Here is a 20,618-nt window from a genome sequence, read left to right as displayed (position 1 = left end):
ATTATTTTTACAAGAACCAACAAAGTAGAAGTAATCCAAGAGCATATTGATGAATAAGTGGATAAACAAAATGTGCTACATCCATACCATGGAATATTATCCCACTTTAAAAAGGAAAGTAACTCTAGCACCTGCTAATGTGGATGAGTCCTGAAAATGTCATGTTAAATAATATATGCCAGATGCAAAAGAACAATGACTGCATGATTCAATTTGTATGAGAGACCTAAAACAATCAAACTTATAGGCATTGAGAGTAGAATGGTGGTCAGTGGGAGCTGCTGGAGTGGGCAATGGAGAGTTATTGTTTAATGGGCTCAGAGTTGTAGATTTGCAAATTGAAAAATGTTCTGGAGATAATGGTGGTGATGGCTGCCCAACAATGCAAATATACTCAATGCCACTGAACAGCATAATTTAATATGGTTAAATTGGTAATTTTAATAATATATATTCCATAATTTTAAAAACATATGCAGAGAAATTAAAATTCTATATATCCAACCAAAATGCAAAGGTCTTCCCGGTCATAACAATAAAAATGAGGCATTTTTTTTTAAAAACAGGTAGAAGTCGTTTTCTTTCTAACAAATTGTGCATGCTACTTGATAAAAATTTTAAGTTTGAAACATATTAATTGGAGTCTTCAGTATTCAGCAATAGAATGCTGGGTTTTAATAATCTTCTTATCTGTTGTTTTTCTGATGTTCTTATTCTCCAAACCTAATTCTCCTGAGGAATGTGCTACTCCCTTTTAGTAGGTGAATAGTTTTTATAATTGAAATATTCAGAAGTTTGAGGCAGCCATGAGGTGGAAGGCCACAGAGGGTGAGATGCTATTTTGTTTTAGGGATACTGTATTTAGAATAAATTGGGTTCTTCATTCCCTTCAAGAAAAAAAGGATGAGAACTAATATTTTTTGAGCATTCATGGTTTGAGCCACCATTCTGGAAACTTTATATATGTTATCACATAGAATTCTTATGGCACAGATATAAAAGAAAATACACTGAAATCATAAGATACTGTAAATGTTTTCTCTCTCTTCATTTCTGCAGGGAAGAAACCTCATTGGTCAGGGAGCTACCTGGCACTTTGACATTTTGTGCAGACAGTTCTTTGTTGTGAGGCTGGCCTGTGCATTTTAGCCCCTCCTTGAGAATCGCAGATCTACATATTAAAGGGTTGAGACTTGGAGAGGATGGGGAACAAGACCAGGGAGGAGGTAAATCTGGGTGTTGACAATTCTGGGAGAAAGCGAGAAAGAGAAATTTTTGGGGAGCCATTGCTATGCTTTAAATAGAGAATGAGATAAACCTCAAGACAACTTTTAAGAAGTTATCAGTTAAAAGTGAATTTTCTTCTTTATTTTTGGGGACACCAGGGATTGAACCCAGGGATATTTAACCACTGAAGGACATCCTCAGCCCTTTTTTAATATTTTATTTTTGAGACAGGGTCTCACTAAGTTGCTTAGAGTCTTGCTAAATTGCTGAGGCTGGTTTTGAACTAGCACTCCTCCTGCCTCAGCCTCCTCAGCTGATGGTATGAATTTTCCCTTTTAGAATGTTGTTAAACAAGATTTGAGTAGCTCTGAATTGTGCTTTTTAAATCTGATTGTCGTTTCTCTGAATGTGACTCTGGTGTTAAAACTGGACCATGCAGTAGGGGTGTGTGTGGGTTTTATGTGGGTTAGACTTTTGAATTGCCATTATTTCTTGTGTTTATAGTTGACACACTGAACTCTGAGGAAGGTCAAATTAGACACTGTATCATCTTTGTTTCCTTTACCTTTATAAAAGGCCCAGATTTAGTTTTTTTTTTTTTAATTGTTCTTTTTAGGTACAATGACAGTGGAATGTATTTTGACCTATTCTACACACATGGAGTATAACTTATTCTAATTAGAAACCCCATTCTTGTGGTTGGACATGATGTGGAGTTTTCCTGGTCGTGTGTTCATATATGAACATAGGAAAGTTCTGTCCCACTCATTCCACTGTCTTTCCCATTCCCATTCCCCTACCCTTCCCTTTGTTCCTCTTTGTCTAATCCAGTGAACTTCTATCCCACCCCACCCCACCTTATTTTGGGTTAGCATCTACATCCCAGAGACAACATTAGGTCTTTGTTTTTTGGGGGGGGGGATTGGCTTATTTCACTTAGCATGATATTCTCCAGTTCCATCTATTTACTGGAAAATGCCATAATTTAGGTTTAGTTTTCTTGAGCTTCCAAAAAGGTTAGTAGCAAGAGAAGGCATTTCTTTTTATTTTAATGATGTCATTTTATGGTGTCAGATCTTGGATTCAGAGGTAACTTAACATCTACTATGTGATTCAGAAAGGTCTGTCTGCAAGTTTCTTACTGCTACTGTAACAAATTATCACAACTTTCGTGGTTTAAAACTATACAGACTTATTACATCACAGTTCTGGAAGTCCAAGTCAGTCTTAGTGAGGTAACATCATGGTGTCAGCAAAGCCGCATCCCTTCTGAAGGCTCTAGAAGAGGTTGCTTCCTCCTCTTTCTCAGTTCTAGGAGCTGCCCACATTTCTTGTCTAATGGCCCCACATCACTTCACCCTCTCTTTTCTTGTCTCCTTGATCTGCTGTTTCCCACTTATTAAGGACACTTGTGATTACACTGTGCTCACCAAGGTATTCCGAGATCATCTTTCATCTCAAGAGACTTAATCTCAACTGCAAAGTGCTTTTTTGCCATGTGAGGTACCACAGTCACAGGTTCCAGGGATTAAGATGTGGACATCTTTGAAGGGCCATTATTCTGATTCCCACAGCAAAGATGTGAGAACATGGACTGTTTGTGGTCTCATTCTCAAATTATGCTTGAATCATCCATGTTGACTTGATTTTTTTTTTAACTATGTGAAATCCTTAGGCTTAAATGACATTTAATTTTCACAGAAGTGATAAGAATGAGTCAAATTTTAATAATATTGATGAAGATACTGCTAGGGTTTTTAATAAAAGCTCAGATTCCTCTTTAATCTTGTTCTTAGTAACTAATTACCAGGTCCATTCAGAAGAACTGAGCAATGCCTACAGCAAAGTCAGTAGTCTCTCTGAAACACAGGGCACATCTAATGGTTAAATTTATGGGTTAAATTTTTTTAAAACAATTTCAAAAAAATATCACACCAAGCACAGTGCTTAGTACAGAGTAATGATCCGTGAATGCTGGTTAAATGATTTAAAGACTGTATAATCACATCAGGTTTTATTAATGTTGAAATGTGTTGGTGGGAGATGGGCCTGAAAGTTAAATCATTTGTTTTTTTATTTATTTACTCCTTAAAAATATTTGTGTGTGTGTGTGTGTGTGTGTGTGTATTTTCTCTTAAGTTTGTGTTGTGCTCCATGGGACAAAAATCCCATATGCTACAAACCCGCTCCTTTTGGACCCAACATAGTGTTGGAGTTAAGATCGAGGACAAGGCAGTCAGACAGCGTGCTCAAACTCCATCTCTGCCATTTTTTTGAGGAGCTGTAGGGCTAACCCTGACCCGATCCTCAATGTCCCCACCTGAGGGGGATGACAGTAGTACCTGCTGAATGGAGTCACAGGGCTGTGCTGAGAGTTCACGGGGAAAGAGCCTATCTAGACAAGAGAATAAGTGTGTCCCATCAACTTTTTTGGGGGGCAAGAGATGAGCATAAATAGATAAGAAAATGAATGAATATTAAAAGCTAGGAAATGCATTGCTATGCTGGTTCTTAATCTCCAACCAAGGGTGGTGAATGAGTGTAGTGCGAAGGCAACAGTCTAATATTGTCTGACCTCCTACTATGTGCAGTGTTTGTCAGTGACAGATGAGAGATAGATGTAAAAATATAGATGGTGTTGCTCTGCACCCTCCCGAATTATTGCTCACCTCCCATGAATTTCATAGGTATCATTTCTAAGGATGAAAACATGCAATGTCAGAATTTCATAGGAGGGAAAAGAGAGGTGGCCCAGAAAGGCAGGGGGCTTGTCTCATGATAACAGAGTGTGAGGTCAGCCTATAAGTGACCCGGATGACCTGGTTTCTGCTCACTCTGCCTGTCTGTATCACACTCACAGTGTTCAAGGAACATGTTTGTTTGGTAGAAAATATCTATACAATAAAACAAAGGTGTAAAGCTAAGAGCTGCGAAATGGGCACCAATGGGCACAGGCTTGTGGCTCTGGGAGTTCTCAGTGGGGAAACTGGTATCTTCATGAAAATAGTGAAGATCTGGTCTTGCAAACAGACATCTGAGACTCCCAAGAAAAGGGGATTCCTGGTGGGAAACATAGGGGAGACTGAGGCAAGGAAGATAAAAAGCTCAGTTATTGTTTCCCCATTAGTTGATTGGCAGTGGGGGTAGGGTGGGAATTCTGAAGCCGTTGCTGGGTTGTAGGGAGCTGATCAATTGGCAGTGTGTGCTTTGGACTGGCAGTCAGATAAAGGATCATGTGTTTGGTTAATAGCAGTTGAATTGACTATGATTGTGTCCTTCTAATTCCAATAGGAGCAATGGGCAGAATATGGTTGGAAAGTATTAGAACTGGCCTTGGGGATTTTTTAACCTTGTTCAATAGGAAGTCTTGAGAGGTGTGGATTGAGGTGATGAAAATCAAAACTCGTGATGAAAAATGGGGCAGCTGCTATCGAAAATAGTTGGGTGATTCCTGAATAAGTTAAACATAGAATTACCCTGTGACCAGAATTCCATTCCTAGGTATATTCTCAAAAGAACAGAAGAAGAGTCTCCCAACAAAAATTTGTACATGAATGTTCAGAGCAGTGTAATTCATAATAGCAAAAAAGATGGAAACAACCGAAATGCGCATCAACTGTTGAAGGGATAAACAGTGGAATATTATGCATCCATAAAACAGATGAAATACTGATATGTGCTCCAGTATGGATGAACTTTGAAAGCATGATTAGTAAAAGACAGTCAAAAAGCTCACATATTGCATAATTCCATTTATAGGAAATGCTCATAATAGACAAATCCAGAAAGCCGACTAATGGTTGTCAGAAAGGAGGAAGGAGAGAGTGAGGAGGGAATTTATTATTCTCATAGAGAATCTTCTTTTGAGGTAGTGAAATGTTTTGGACCCAGATAAAGGTGTTAGCACAACACGTAAATATACTAAGTGCCACTGAATTGTATCCTTCAAAATGATTAAAATGATAAAATTTTATGTTCTACATATTTTATTAGTTTTAAAAAACATGCATGATCTCTGGATCTTCCTTCTGAAATGTAAGCAACCCAGATGTTGGGGTGAAAGGGTAAAGTTTCTAAGCTGTATTATTAAGTTCCTCTGTTACACCCAGAACCTGGAATTCCTGAGATAGTTAAAACAATGCCCTACTGGCCATTTAGCCTGGGGCCCTGTGCAGTTTGTCACAGGGCCCGAACCAATCAGTTTGAATGTGTAATCCGTTTAGGAATAACCAATCACCCCTGCCCGACCTGTTCCCGCCAATGAATGTGCCAATCACGTCTCAGAGTTGTTGTTCAATTTTCCTGCGCCTCATGATGATTTGTTGTGATGTATGCAAAGCCCACCTCCCTCTCCAAAAAGTGTACTTAAGCTCTGCTTGACCTCTGCTCTGGGCTCTGGGCTGCTCTCCCTTCTTGAGTGAGCACGGAGCCCCAGGGCGCTGGAATGGATCCCCAGTAAATCCCCTTTTGCCAATTGCATGGAGCCAGTCTCTTTTGTGGTCTCTTTCTCCGACATTCTGCCGGACCCTTACAGGGGGAGTGTGAGAAGTTTTGCATAAGCATCAGCCAGGACATGGGCACTTAAAATAGAAGAAAAAGAAAACCACAGAAGAAAATTAGAAGTTAAAAATTTCAGTACTAGTGCTCTTAGTATCCTTGAAGTTCATTGTTCCTTTTATTTTTTTTGAAATGTTTTCATTTTTTTAAATATATTATTTCTTTTAAATGAAAGCCAAATAAAATTAAATTTAACCTTTTATTTTTAAAACCATCTAAAGCAGATCAGATTTTAGCAAAATATTTCTATCCATCTATCTAATCTATTTATCAAACAATGAATTATCTATGTGGTCAACCCTCTATCAGTATATTTATACCTAGAAAATTTTCTGTAATTTTCTAATATAAATAATAGTAATTTCTGGATGGCAGAATTCTGGTGATAAAAATAAGTTTTCCTTTTAATTTTTTGCATTGTTTCAATTCCTTATAATGAACATGTATTATTTTTATAAATGGCTTTGTGTGATTTTTCTAACCAAGTAGTCTAATAAGCAATAATAATAATAATAAAATAAAAAGTGGCACAGAGGGGTAAATATGCTGAGATATAATGACAATTAGTCCTGGGGGAAATATAGTTTTTTTTTTAAATTTTCTTGGGTTACTTTTTCAATTCCCAAGGTAATATATTAAAAATCCATGAAACTTAGAGAAACATTCAGAAGCTTGGCCAATGTCACAAAACTGTGCAGAGTGGAACTGGCTGGGGCTGGGATTCAGATTTGCTTGACTCCAAAGTTCGATTCTCAGCCTTGAGTTAATCTTGCCATAAATCCTATGGCTTTGTTTTCCAAAAATTCAATCTCAATGCAATTTTCCCCTGGATTCTAACTACTGACTGAGTCCTACATCTGTCCTTCAAAATGCCAAGCCTGCAGAGGAGGGTATTGTCTGTGCTTCCTCTCGAACATGTTCCAGTTCCAGGAAATTATCCACCTACCACCAAAATGCCCAGGGACCGAGCATCTGCTGCATACAGAGCACAAACAGGATGCATTGCTCAGCGACTCAGAGTCCGGAGTCGTCGTGAATTAAGATGCCCAGAAGCCCACTGCAGAGGGGGCTCTGTGGTGTTCGATTACCCATTTACTCACTGCTTATTGAGTTCCTGGGAACTATAAATGCAGATCCCTGATTGTTAGTAATGTTATCCTTAAGACTTTTTTTTTTCCAAGCAGAAACCAACTTATGCTAAAAGAGAAGCTTTACCATAGAAATGCTGGGTGGTGCCAAGCAGGGTGGTGCACTCCTGTAATCCCAGCAATTTGGGAGGCTGAGGCAGGACGATCAGAAGTCCTAGATCAGCCTCAGCCCCTTACTGAGATCCTGTCTCAAAATAAAAATTAAAAGGTTTGGAGATGTAGCTCAGTGGTAAAGCACCTCTGGGTTCAATCCCCAGGTTTACAAAACAAAAAGCAAACAACAAAAACCAAAAATGTTTTTTTAGGATTGAAAGACTGAGTTACATCTGAAACTCAAGACACAAAATGGCACCAGGGATGGGACTTAGAAATTCAAAACAAATGGTCTAAAGTCACATGGTTGGAATTTAAACCTTTGTTCTGACATTAACCCTCTGGCCTTGGATAATTTACTTAACCACTCCATATGCTTATCTGTAAAGGGGAAATAACAGTAGTGTCCTCACAGGTAATTCTGAGCCCTAAGCAGGTTACACATGTAAAAAGGGCTGATCAGAATGACTGATAGCTCTTTGAATTCTTCTTATTATAATATAACACTGAATACTTGATTTCTTAATTTCCTAGCCTACCTGCTCAGTCCTATAGATTTTGAATGTCCAAGTTCAGTTTCAGTAGACATAGTAATTTGACAACCTCTTGGTTTCAAATCCAAATTTCTAGAAAAGATATTGGTTGGCTCATTGGAATAGGAGTTCTTTCCTGGTGCAATAAATAGAAGCCAGTATGTACAGACTAGTTGTAAATAATCATGGCTGTTGGGAATCCAGTGTTACCACGTGCATGAAAGAAAGGGAGACTGAGCCAGGGGTAGGCACTACCTGGACAAATGGAGAATTGTACAGTACATGGAGGAAATCTCTAGATGTGCTACTTTTTTGCTGGCCTTCAGAAGGATAAGTGGGAAAGAATTCTTTGCTTTAACTTGGATGTGCAAAGAATATTTCTGTGAATTCCTATCTTTCTTCTTCAAACCTTCCAACCAACCAACCAATCTTTCCATCAACCAGCCAACTGTGTTCTTGGATTAAACATTTTGTGATGGAGACTTTGAAAGCTACCATGGAGATAATGAAGGAAATAATATACTGGGTCTTTTTTTTTCTTTCTTTCTTCATTGCCTATTCATTAGCATGGACAGAGAGGTATGAGCCTTCACTCTTCCCACAGTGAATTGTTTTTAACAAAATCTGCCACTCTGGCAGCAGTAATAGATTTTTCTACATGTTAGTGTTAGAAGTCTTTTCTTCATAATAGATTCAACTTTACTAAACACCAGGCTACAGTTGAGTAAGATGCTCTACACTGTCTAATTAATTTGTGAACCCCTAAGATACCTGGATAATTATATTCAAGTCTGGACTTTTGAAAGGACACCTACCTACCTTGGAGGTTTCAACTTCCATTAATAATTGACTGGATTCATTTGTTTTCAAGGTAACAGAGAACCCAGCTCAGACTAGCTCAAACAATAAGAGGAACTCATCAGCTTATTTAACCAAGAAGTTCCAAAATAGGTTAAGACTTCAGATGTACATTGATCTAGTGGTTTACTCCTATCACTAGAGTGCTTTTTGCCTTTCTCCATATTATCTTCCTTATCATTAGTTCCATTTAAAGGTTAGAATTCTTCATGACCTCAAAAGGCTGGTGGTAGAAACAGAAGCTCCATTATTTTTCTATTTCAGCAGATTAGAGAATGTATTCTTTTGGCAGCTTCCACAGAAAAGAAAAGATACTTTTTTCCCCAGAATTCCTCCAAAAGGCCATTCACACTGGTTGAGAGAAGGATGTATTGACATAAGCCACTTAAGGCTTATGTCAATAAGTGTTGATTAATAATCCTTGATAATAATCCTACCCTTGGATTCTTGGGAGAGTTCAATTCCAGCCAGACCTTTTGACTGAGAAATTTGGGTTCCTATTAAAAAGGAAGAAGGTTGAGAACTTATTCAGGGCAGGCAGCCAATAACTATTCTCTCAAAAAATGTTTATAATTTAAGGCATATTATTTTATGTTATTTTCTAAATTTCAATGCAGTATAATTTTTTTTTTTACCAGTTTTTGGAGAGTGGAACTTGAGTTAGAGGAATAATCATCCTCCAACTTATTACAGGCTGGCTTGGAAATAAAAAGATGGACTCTAGCTCTTTCTATTGAAGGCATCCTTCAGAAAAATGAGATTCATTTTGACTTGTGGAAGAAGTGCCTTTATGGTTAATGAAATACTATAGAGACCTATTTTCATAGTTTGAAAGGAGTCATGCTGAGATATCTTGATTGGAGATTTAAAATAGTTCCAGTCTCACTACCAAGCCCTGTTCCCAACATCGAGCTACTAATTATTTAGGCATTGGTAAGTATCAGTCTCATCTCCTTGTCTCTCAATAGCTAAATTTATGTCAGTGCCCGAATTACTTGATATACTATACAGGAGGGATGTTTCCAAGAAGAAAGATAGATAGATCAGGCAAAGAATGGGATAGGGGACAAATCAATTTGAATAAAATATGGAGCCTATTTAAACAATGTGCTTTGTAGACTTCCTCAGTTCCCTTTGGACAAATAAAGCAAATTTAAAACATCTGGAAGACTGAGGCTGACTATCAGAGGAAAACACTGATATGTCAAGATAATTGTTCCCTTTATGTTACTTCTCCCCTAGTGACCTCAGTACGACATATCAGGATCTGATGCTTTTGCCCATTTATCTAGTAGCTTTTTAGATCTTCCATGTCAAATGTTTTTTTTTTTTTTTTTTTTTTTGCAGGATACCAGGGATTGAACTCAGGGGCACTCGACCACTGAGCCACATCCCCAACCCTTTTTTATATTTTATTTAGAGACAGGGTCTCACTGAGTTGCTTAGCACCTCACTTATGCTGTGATTGGCTTTGAACTTGATTTCCCCCTGCCTCAGTCTCCTGAGCCACTGGGATTACCGGTGTGCACTGCACCAGGCTCCCGTGTTCAATGTTTGACTAAGTCCAGGGTAAGTCTACTATCAGTCCCTCTGAGCTTGAATATTGATATAATTAAAAAAAACTATTGATTGTTATTAATTTAGCAAACTAAAGAGGATTGTCCCATCACCTGGTTCCAATGTATCCCCCCATAGCTTCATTTCCTTTTTCTCATATGAAAGCCAAAAAAAAAAAAAAATTAAAAAAGACAGGCCAATAATTAAAACAAGTCACTCTTTAGATTGTGTGATCTTTAAGCATTTTACTATCATGGCATCTTTGCCTGCGGTTCTTAAAACTCTCCAATTTCTTATTAATTCAGAATATGTAGAGTTTGTTGAAATCTGCTCTTGTTTTTTTTTTCTTTTCTACATTTCCTCTTCTTTTTTCACATATGACAATTAAATGTACCTGTATAATAAAGAAAAGAAAGGATTTTAAAGAATTGCATTTCAATGTGTAAAAAGCCGCAAACTTAAACTCTCTCGTCCTACTTTATATTAAATCTTATTCTGAAAGTATTTTAGGATCCTACAGGTAGAATGCAGACCACACACCCAGGAAGGTGAAGGTTGCCTTGTTACAAATGCTCGGGGGAAGGTTTTTTTATTCCCTATCTTTGCCCAGAGCTCTTTTCTGTTGGTTTCTGTCAATACTCTAGATTTATTTCTCCTTGCGTCTTGCACAGAGGGTCTCAACTTTGTGTGGGGATGTCCGATGAGCACCCTCTGTACCCCTACAGCTCGGGTGCCCACTCTGAGCAGCTGTGTGTGCCCAAGTTCAAGGTCTCTCATCTCAGAAGAATATTTCCCAGGAACTTTGCTTTTCTGTTCTTGGCCTCTGGGAAATCCTTCTTTCCCTCCCAGTCCACTGAAGCACTTAAACAGACGTTTTTATGTTTCTAATCCAGCTTTTTTACTTGTTTTGTTCAGCAGTGTTGTTTATCTAGTGTCTGCCTTGCTGACAGGAAAGCCCTGAATTGCTTTCTAAAATGGTCTTTTTAAAGGTTTGTTTACAAATATTCTGACTCTTGGATTCCGTGAGGTTATATATCCAGCAATGGTTTCTAAATCTGTCTTAAGTCTTTTTATTAAAAAACAACAACAACAGCAACAAAAAACCAAGCAAAGGTTTGGAGATGTGGCTCAGGGGTAGAGATCTTGCCTGGCATGTGTGAGGCCCTGGATTTGATACTCAGCAATGGGGAAAACAAAAACAAACAAACAACAACAACAAAAAAAACCCTACCCCAGGTAACCCTCATAATCACCCTAAAGCAGCTTCACTGAAGTTAGTTCTAGTTCAATAATTCATTCTTCAAGTTAAAGAAGTCACCAGAGTTGGGGCTTTATTAATCTAGATTCCATTACCCCACATGACAGAATGTTTATCAGATGCAGAACACCTCATCTGGAGAAGGTACCATATACTTCTTTACTTCAGCCAAATTCCAGTACAAACATCTTATGAGGGATCCTTTCTAATCCCACTGCCATCTATCTGTGATAGCTTGTGCCCACGGAGCACAGATGGATGATTAAACTTGGTGTTTGAGGGCAAGAAGAAGATGTTAAAAATAAATCCATCAAAATGAACTTCTAAGGAAACATGTGTCCAAAATGACACAATTCCTAAAGGGCTTCTTTCTGCAGTTCTTATCATTCCAAAACACCTAGTGAATACCGATTCTCCACCATTTGGACCAGGCCTAGAGAACAAAAGCAGTAAAACCCCTGCCCTGGGGGTCTTCTCTCCTCATTTGGAAGGCAGTTGTGAAATAATTACTTGAGGAGTACATTTAGATTAAAATAATTCTTTTTAACATAATCTGGGTGTGGCTTGTCTCTGACCTTGTCTTGAACCGTCCTTCCTTCCCAGCCCAGGTCATTCCCACCCAGAGTCTCTTCTGCATCTGCTACTACCCTGTGCCTGTGCTTTGGCTTTATATCATCTTTGTTTTTTTTTTTTTTTTTGGTAGTAGGGATTGAACCCAGGGGCCCTTAACCACTGAGACACATCCCCAGCCTGTTTTGTATTTTACTTTGAGACAGGGTCTCACTGAGTTGCTGAGGCTGGCCTTGACATGCAGTCCTCCTCTCAGCCTCCCAAGGTGCTGGATTACACACGTGCTCCACCATGCCTGGCTCCGCATCACCTCTAATGGATCTTTCTTATTCGTGTCTCAGATCGAGACATGATAGAAACCTTCCTCTGTCCATCATCCAGTCACCCTGTAACAGTGGTCCACATTGCGCTTTGAATATAGCCCTTCCTGCTCTGCCACTGTGACTTATTTTAAAAATGGACCTGTTTCTTTCTCTTCCTTTCCTCTTCCCTCATCTTGAAAAAACAGGATTACCTTTCTTCCCCATCCTAGGCAGAGTTACCTGTTCGCACACTCACCTCGGGAATGAAGAATTCAGACTTGGGGATGGCACCAGAAGATCTCAGAAATGACTGTCTCCCAAATTAACAAGTGAATTATTACTGTGACAGAGAACACAGGGAGGGTAGCCTTTGATTCATCTCTTAAAACCCCCCTGTTCCCCATGACAGGCAGAATCACAGCCTCTGGGACAAGAGTCAGTCCCCTGTGTTTCTCCTTTGCTAACAAAGCAATAAAACTTCTTTTTCCTTTTTCTCAAAACGGTGTCCTTATTATTGGATTGGCATCAGGGACAAGGACCAAGCTTTTGTTTTTGTTTTGGGGTACTGGGGATTGAACTCAGGGGCACTTGACCACTGAGCCCCATCCCCAGCCCTGTTTTGTATTTTATTTAGAGACAGGGTCTCACTGAGTTGCCTTGGGGCTTGCTTTTGCTGAGGCTGGCTTGGAACTCACAATCTTCCTGTCTGAGCCTCTGGGATTACAGATACGCACCACTATGCCTGGCTAAGGACCAATCTTTTGATGACAAACTTGTCTTAGGTCTTTTTTGTTATGAAGTTACTTTATTTATATCAGCTCCACCTTTTACACACATACCGCTCCAGCACCTGGAAAAATGCCTGGCGCATGGTAGGCAGGCAACACATTTTTAAGGAATGAAGAAATGAATGATTTTACAACAGACAAATCTGTATACTATGAGAATTCTAAAAGGGTCACCTGCCTAAGTAGGAGATTGGGTAAGTGCTGGACATGTCAAATGTGTATGAAGTTTTTCTTCAAGTGGAATGAAAATGCCTCAAAGAAAGGGAGTTTACTTTACATTTAAAAAAAAATTTTTTTTTTTAGTTGTTGACAGATCTTCATTTTATTTATTTAAATCCAGTGCTAAGAATCGAACCCAGTGCCTCACACATGCCAGACAAGTGCGCTACCATGGAGCCACAGCCTCAGCCCGTTACTTTACGTTTTTGTGAATTCTCTTCTGCCAGCACATAGCACTGTTTTGCTAAACTGAAGCTACTCGGCCTTCAGAATCTGCAACAGGGGATCTTTAACTTTTGAGCACTTCTTACAAGTGAGCTTATCATCTTTTATATCTGTATCCTTTTTTTCAGTGTACCTCCTAGAATCATGTTCTGCTGTGTATTTCCGCCTAAGACAGTGAATGAAGGATGAAGTGATTTCCAAGTATATCTTTCCCCAAGCTTCTATGCCAAGAAGTTGATCAGCAAGCAGTTGGTACATAGTATGCTGCTCCTAGGAGATGATTAATACAATTATGGAAAGAATGAATTCTTCAGCCTAGTGCAGCCTGGATAATCAGAATGACACATTCACCATGAATGGTGAGGAATCCTGGGCTTTTGTATGGTTCTGCCCCAAAGCTGTTGAGTTACTCTAAAAATCCTCCAGACCTTCTGCTTCTGAGTTCCCCCATCTGTGAAATTATATGCTGGGGGATGATACGCCAGGTCATGGGGATTCTGATTTTTTTACTCCAATATTATTGGCGCTTGTAAACCTCAGGCAAATGCAACCACTCTGACCCTCAGTTTCATCATTTCTAAAGGGAAAAAAAAATAAAAGTCCCCCACCTCCTAAGACAGCTGCTGGGAATAGGGTACAAAATGTAGGCAGGTGCCCCAAAGCTCAGCAATCAAGATCAATAATATTTTAATACCATATTTTTAAAAAGTCAAAATTAATGCAAAAAATTCATGATGAAAATAACTATCCACATTTTTCAATAAAGAAAAGATCAGTAACAGTGCTGTGCCAAACCATACTGCAGCCTGAGGCAAAAAGGGAAAAGGATTAAATGAGATCATGCTTGTAAGGTACTTGGCACTAAGCCTTGCACATGGTAAGTCTACAGTTAACATAAACCAGTATTAATAAATAATCTCCAAGGTTTCTTCTTGTTCAAAAATTCCTTAGCTACCACTTGTCCCCACAATTTAGTATTTTAAATAATGGCAACTACTGAATTAATTTTAGGCAAAATTTCTGCAGAGTTGGTGCCATGCCTACCATCCTTCTGTAAAAATGTAGAATTAGTTCCAGGGGAAAATAAAATAAGTTAGACTCTAAACTTCTTTTATATGTGCTTAGGATGCAATTAAATACACTGAAGTTTTAACAGAATTTCAGAACACAGTAGGTCTCAATACTGCCAACAGCACAGTGAAATCAAGCTCAAATAGCCACCAGTTGCTCATGAGCACCCAAGTTCCCATCCACCTGCTTAAGAAATGCTTGTTGAAATCCTGTTATGTTCCTCTGCTCTGAGCTAAATACTGGACCTGCAGAGATTAAAGAGATGCAGATCCTGCCCTTAGAGTATCTAATGTGGAGACGAAATTTGCCTGAAAACATGAGGGGTCCATATCGAATGTCAAAGCTATTTCCCGGGGAGAAAAAAATGCAACTCATAGAACTTATAATGGGAAATTATTTCCATAAGAATTATTGTACAAGAAGATACATATTTTGAGCCACACCATCCAACACTTTTTATCCATTAACACTGACCCAAAACACATTTAAAAAACACTTAAGAGGCATTATGTAAATACTGAAGAAATAGTAGAAGGCCAAGTACCATAATTTGTACCTTTAAATGCTGACCCTTGGCTTGGTGGAGGAATAATGGGGACACAATAAGATGTTGTGCAAAATGCCATGGCCGTAAACAGGGGAGTGATAATGAGGAAGAGGTGGGGGAGAGTCAAGATGGTCAAATCCACCTGTGTCTAAATCTGTGTCACCTCCACATACAGACTGAGGAGGAGAGATGCAGACTCGGGGCTCGTAGGAGCAATTTAGGAAGAGTCCAAGAGAAGTTTTCACTTCCTTTATAGTCTTCTTTAAAACAATACAGAAGAAATAAGCCTGTTTGGAAAGGCTACTAATACTGTAGTATTCCAACTGTAAGTCATTCTTGAAAAGGTAACACTAAGAAGACTGAGGAACATACTCGAGTTTTACATCCTAACCTTGCACGGTTGAAATGTATCTAAAAGGGACTGGGGTTGTGCTCAGTGGTCGAGTACTTGCCTGGTATGTGTGAGGCACTGGGTTTGACCCTCAGCACTACATATAAATAAAGAAATAAAATAAAGAGGTATTGTGCCCATCTACAACTAAAATCCAGTTCTATCATAAAGACTTTAAAGAAATGTGTCTAAAATGTTTTCAGCCAATCTACATCTGTTTTTTACTTTTTCTTTTGGTACCAGATATTGAACCCAGGGATCCTTAACCAATGAGCCATATCCCCAGACTTTTTTTTTTTTTTTTAATTTTGAGACAGGGTCTCACTAATTTGCTTAGGATCTTGCTAAATTGCTGAGGCTGGAAAAATTGTGCTCTATATGTATACTATGAATTGAAATGCATTCTGCTGTCACATGTAACAAATCAGAATAAATCAATTTTAAAAAATAAAATGTTTTGCAAATCATATATAAAAATAAACTCTGCAGGGCTGGGGTTGTGACTCAGTAGTACAGTGCTCATCTCACACATGGAAGGCACTGGGTTCGATCCTCAGCACCTCATAAAAATAAAATAAAAGGTATTGTGTCCATCTACAGCATATATATGTATATATACATATATATAGCAGATTTATATATATATATAACTGCAACTTTTAATAAAAAAATAGAAATAATAAATTGCCGAGGTTGGTTTTGAATTCATAATCCTCCTGCTTCAGCCTCTGGAGCCACTGGGATTATAGTTGTGCACCAACATTCCCAACCACAGCCTACATCTCTTGAACACTAGTCATTTTACCAATGAAAACCACTTCTAATATTTATTATGCTAATTAACAGGACGTTTGATACTGGTCAAGGATGACAGTAACAAGATCAATGGTTGCTAGTGGTTGCAGGGAGAGATGAATGGGCAGAGCACAGAACATTTTAGGGCAGTGAAACTCCTCTGTATGAAACGATCATGTTGGGTAGATGTCATTACAAAGCTGTCCAAACCTATAGAAGGTACAAAATCAAGAGTATCCCTTAATGTCAACTAAGGACTTTGGGTAATAATGGCATGTCACTGCAGGCTCATCACTTGCAACCAATGGACCCCTCTGGTGGGGGATTCGATAATGAGGGAGGCTGTTCACATAAAATGAAAGGAATGTATGGGAAACTGGGAAACCTCTGTACCTTCTTCTCCACAAATCAAAACTGCTCCAAAGAAGAAAAAAAACAATTTGTGTGTTTTTTAGTACCAGGATTTGGACCCAGGGACACTTAACCACTGAGCCACATCCCCAGTCCTTTTTTTTTTTTTTTTTTTGTATTTTTATTAGAGAGAGGGTCTCACTGATTTTCTTACAGCCTTGCTAAACTGCTGAGGCTGGCTTTGAACTCTAGATCCTCCTGCCTCAGCCTCCCAAGCTGCTGGGATTATAGACCTGTGCCACAGCACCTGGCAAGAGGAAAATCTTTTTAATAAAAGGAATAAAACAATGTATTGGAAGCATTCCAAGGCTGGTATAGGAGCATTGGGGTGAGACATCTGTCTTTCTGATAGATTTGGAATGCTGAGCCTTACCTGACAGCTGTTCCCACTGTACCAGGAGAGATGTCTTCTTGGTGGGTCAAATTCTCCATTTTATCACATTGTCACAGAAGTTAATGTGACTAGAAATAGAGAGATCCCTATGGAGCTTATTGTTCACCACCACCCCAGATTTCCAGAGCTGGATTTGTTACCCTAATTTTTGTGCTACAGAATCTTATATGAGCAACACCTGTGTCTTGATGATTGTAACTGATCTTAAATTATTCCAGTGGAGGGATGGTGGTCTAAATAAGCGATAGAAAGTTTTAAGCTACACCCTAGTGCCCAACAGTCTGATTGGGAATATGTTCCAGAGATGGACTGTTTGTTTGAAAGACCACAATGCTGATGAATTTAACCACAGTAGCCTAGCTCTATTCATCCTTGACCAGTACCCAAGGTCATGTTAATTAGTATAATAAATATTAGAAGTGGGCTTTCAGCTGTAAAGTGGCTGGTTTTCAAGATATGTAGATTGGTTAAAATATTTTAGAGACATTTCTCAACCTTGCATGAACAGGACTTAACACTTGAGTGTGTTTTTTATAGCCTCTGATGTTCAAAACGGCACCTGAGGCATGATTTTAAACTGGTCCTACCTCTCTCCACAAACACATGATTCTGGTTTCCTGATGCTGGTTCTGAGGTTCACTGAATTGTGCCTTGAGAATGTGGGCATGGGCTGGGATTGTGGCTCAGTGGTAGAGCACTTGCCTAGCATGTGTGAGGCCCTGGGTTCAATCCTTAGCACCACATTAGAAAATAAAATAAAATAAAGGCATGGCATCCATCTACAACTAAAAATAAATAAGTAAATAAATAAATACAACTAAAAGTAAATAAGTAAATAAACAAATAAAAAGAATATGGGTGTGAACTGGGTGCAGTGGTGCATGCCTGTAATCCCAGAAGCTCAGGAGGCTGAGGCAGGAGGATTGCAAGTTCAAAGCCAGCCTTGGCAACAGCGAGGTGCTAAGCAACTCAGCGGGACCCTGTCTCTAAATAAAATACAAAATAGGGCTGGGGGTGTGGCTCAGTGTTTAAAAGAATGTGGGTGTGTCCATCTCAAGGGAAAGTTTCCTGCAAAGAATGGTCAGAGCTCACAGAAGATCAGAGAGCTGAGGCTGAGCTGAAGTTGAGCTTGGAGGTCTTGTGACTGTTTTTGTACCTGTTTGCTGATAAATGCTTATTCGATAAATGTTTATGTGATAGAATTTGATGCTGGACTTGCTTTTGTGGCCAGGCTTTATAGCAACAAGACAAGGAAGAGGTAGTTTACACGGACTTACCTCCAAGTATGTATTCAACAATAAATGAACAACTATTATGTTTCTTTTTGGAACATTCAGTCTGAAAAAAAAAAAAAACAGAAAAAAAACTAGTAGTTGTACTCAAACTTGATCCAGTTTAGTTCATGTTGTCCTGCTCGATCCTTCCAAGTCAGAGACATCCCATCAGAGAGACTGTTCAGACACCAAAGGTCATCATAAATCCCTTTGTCCTGAATTTTGTCAGTAGAAGAATCATGACATATAGAAAAAAAAAATACAAGAATGCACTTGGGGTTTGAGAATTTGAGCTACTTTAAGGCTTCTAGGCTTTCCCAAATCCTTCTTGGGAAGGTCTTGCTTTATACACTAGTGCTCTGATCACACGCCCTCTTTGGCTCCCAGGGACAGCTGCTACCCAACGATATAACTGATGATTCAGGAACAGAAAAATGTGTTCCAGGTAAACCAACAATGTGATCGCAAAAAAGACAGAAGAAGAGTGAGTTCATAAGGCAGCTCCTCTCGCTGCAATTCACTAAAGCAAGTGTTGTGAAAAAGATAAATACGTGGGACTTTAGAGGAGGGAACTGTTACTTAAGCTGAGAATGACAAAGAATATCTCCACAAAGAAGGTAACACGTAGTTGATCCTTAAAGAATGGCTGGGCTGATTCGCAGCTTCCATTCTCAGCAGTATTAGATCTGGATTATGATGCTTGCTCCTTGAGGATGCTAACTCACAGTAAGGGCGGAGGGCTAGGGAGGGTAGAAGTACTTTGTATAAGACAAAGAGGAATGAAGGAAAGGAAGGGGGGATGGGAATAGGAAAGAGAGTAGGATGAACAGGACTTTCCTGTGTTTATATACGAATGTTCATATATGAATACGAGACCACTGAAACTACACATCATGTGAAACCAGAAGAACAGGAAGTTGTACTCCAAGTGTGTATAATATTTCAAAATACACTCTACTCTCAGGTATAACTAAAAAGAACAATTTTTTTAAAAAAGAAAGTGGTTAGGGCTAGGATGCATGTCCATCATTGTTTCCTCTTGTTAAATAAAGGTAGAAGACTGGGTGCATTAGATCATACCTGTAGTTACAGTCACTCGGGAGGCCATCACGTTCAAGACAGTTACATATAAAACATAGTGCTCATTTCTCTTTGGAGGGGTAAAAAAAAATCGAGATAGTGAGATGAGACGTGGATAGGATTATAATATACTTGTTAAGATGAGGCCAGCAGAAAGGGAATTAGGAGGTGTTGGGAAAAAAAAGACAAGGAATTAAAAAGCATGAGAAAGGCTTTTAGTTGCATATTAGCATGGTGGGATATTTTTGAGAAAATGGGATTTGCTAATAAGGGGTATAGAATTAATAAAGCCTTGGTAAGTGGCAGAGACATCACGCACCTTTTTTCTCCGAGCATCTCTAATAAGGTCTAATGGAAGAGAGAAATCTATAAAATTCAGGAAAAAAAATTGCAAAAGGGATGTGAGAAAAACAGGAGTGTGAATTGGAAGAAACTTTTCTGGAGAACTCTTTGGCAGTATCCATCAGGTCGGGCCATAGTAACCAACCATGACCCAGTGACAGTGGCTTTAAAACGTGTTTCTTCCTCATTCAGTATTTGTGGCAGGTCAGCTGAGGTGTTGGTCCATATTGAAATCATTGCAGAACTCAAGCTACTAAGAAGCCACGCCCTGGAATGTCGAGGATCACTGTTGTAGAAGCTGACAGAGACTCTGGAAGTTTTCAAATTGGCAATAAAATGGTAAAGGTACACGTCCCTCATAAACATGATGTTTTGACTGAGTTTTGTGGCTTTTCTACTGGCAAGGGGACAAGGAGGTGCAGCTCTATGAGGCTCTGGAAGGCGGGAAACTGGAAATATTCTTAGAGCTGGGCAGATGCCTACCTTGAGCTATAACTATTAAAATCAAAACATCTATACCCATTGACTGAGCAAGGCCATTTGTGATTCATCCTATGAAAATACTCCTATCAATACCCAGCCTTGAATGTTCAAGGATTTTCTCTTCAGCCTTCAAATTTGAATTGAAAACTGGAATGACCATCAATAATGGTATTATTAAACAAATAATAAGGTACCAGTACTTTTGGCATTCTATAATCATTACAAAGAATAAGATTGATATTGAAGACGAATTGACTCAAAAAATACCAAACTTATGCATAGAATGATATCATTTATCTTATATATTATGTTAAAATTAAGACTATATTTGCAATAGAGAAAGGATAAGAACTGTTCTTGATAATAGTACTAACATCTATTGTTTATTGAACATTTAGCATGGTTAGACATTGTATTTCTAAATGTTAAATGCTTCATAAGCATGATTCTCACTTTACAGATGAAGAACTTAAGGCTCAGAGAAGTTCAGTGACT

At 38.8% G+C, this 20,618-nt stretch overlaps 1 long non-coding RNA gene across 1 annotated transcript; it reads right to left on the bottom strand.

The window, feature by feature from the left end:
• Window positions 1–10,198: 10,198 nt before the first annotated feature.
• Window positions 10,199–18,283, bottom strand: LOC144370142 (uncharacterized). The gene is made up of 3 exons (XR_013430078.1): window positions 18,222–18,283; window positions 12,360–12,443; window positions 10,199–10,367 (listed from the first exon to the last, which is right to left on the bottom strand). It is a non-coding gene; the product is annotated as an uncharacterized LOC144370142 (long non-coding RNA).
• Between the last annotated feature and the right edge of the window lie 2,335 nt (window positions 18,284–20,618).

This window comes from Ictidomys tridecemlineatus, chromosome 13, assembly GCF_052094955.1.
Source record: "Ictidomys tridecemlineatus isolate mIctTri1 chromosome 13, mIctTri1.hap1, whole genome shotgun sequence".
NCBI classification, from domain to species: Eukaryota; Metazoa; Chordata; class Mammalia; order Rodentia; family Sciuridae; genus Ictidomys; species Ictidomys tridecemlineatus.
This window is presented reverse-complemented; position numbering and strand designations above follow the sequence as displayed.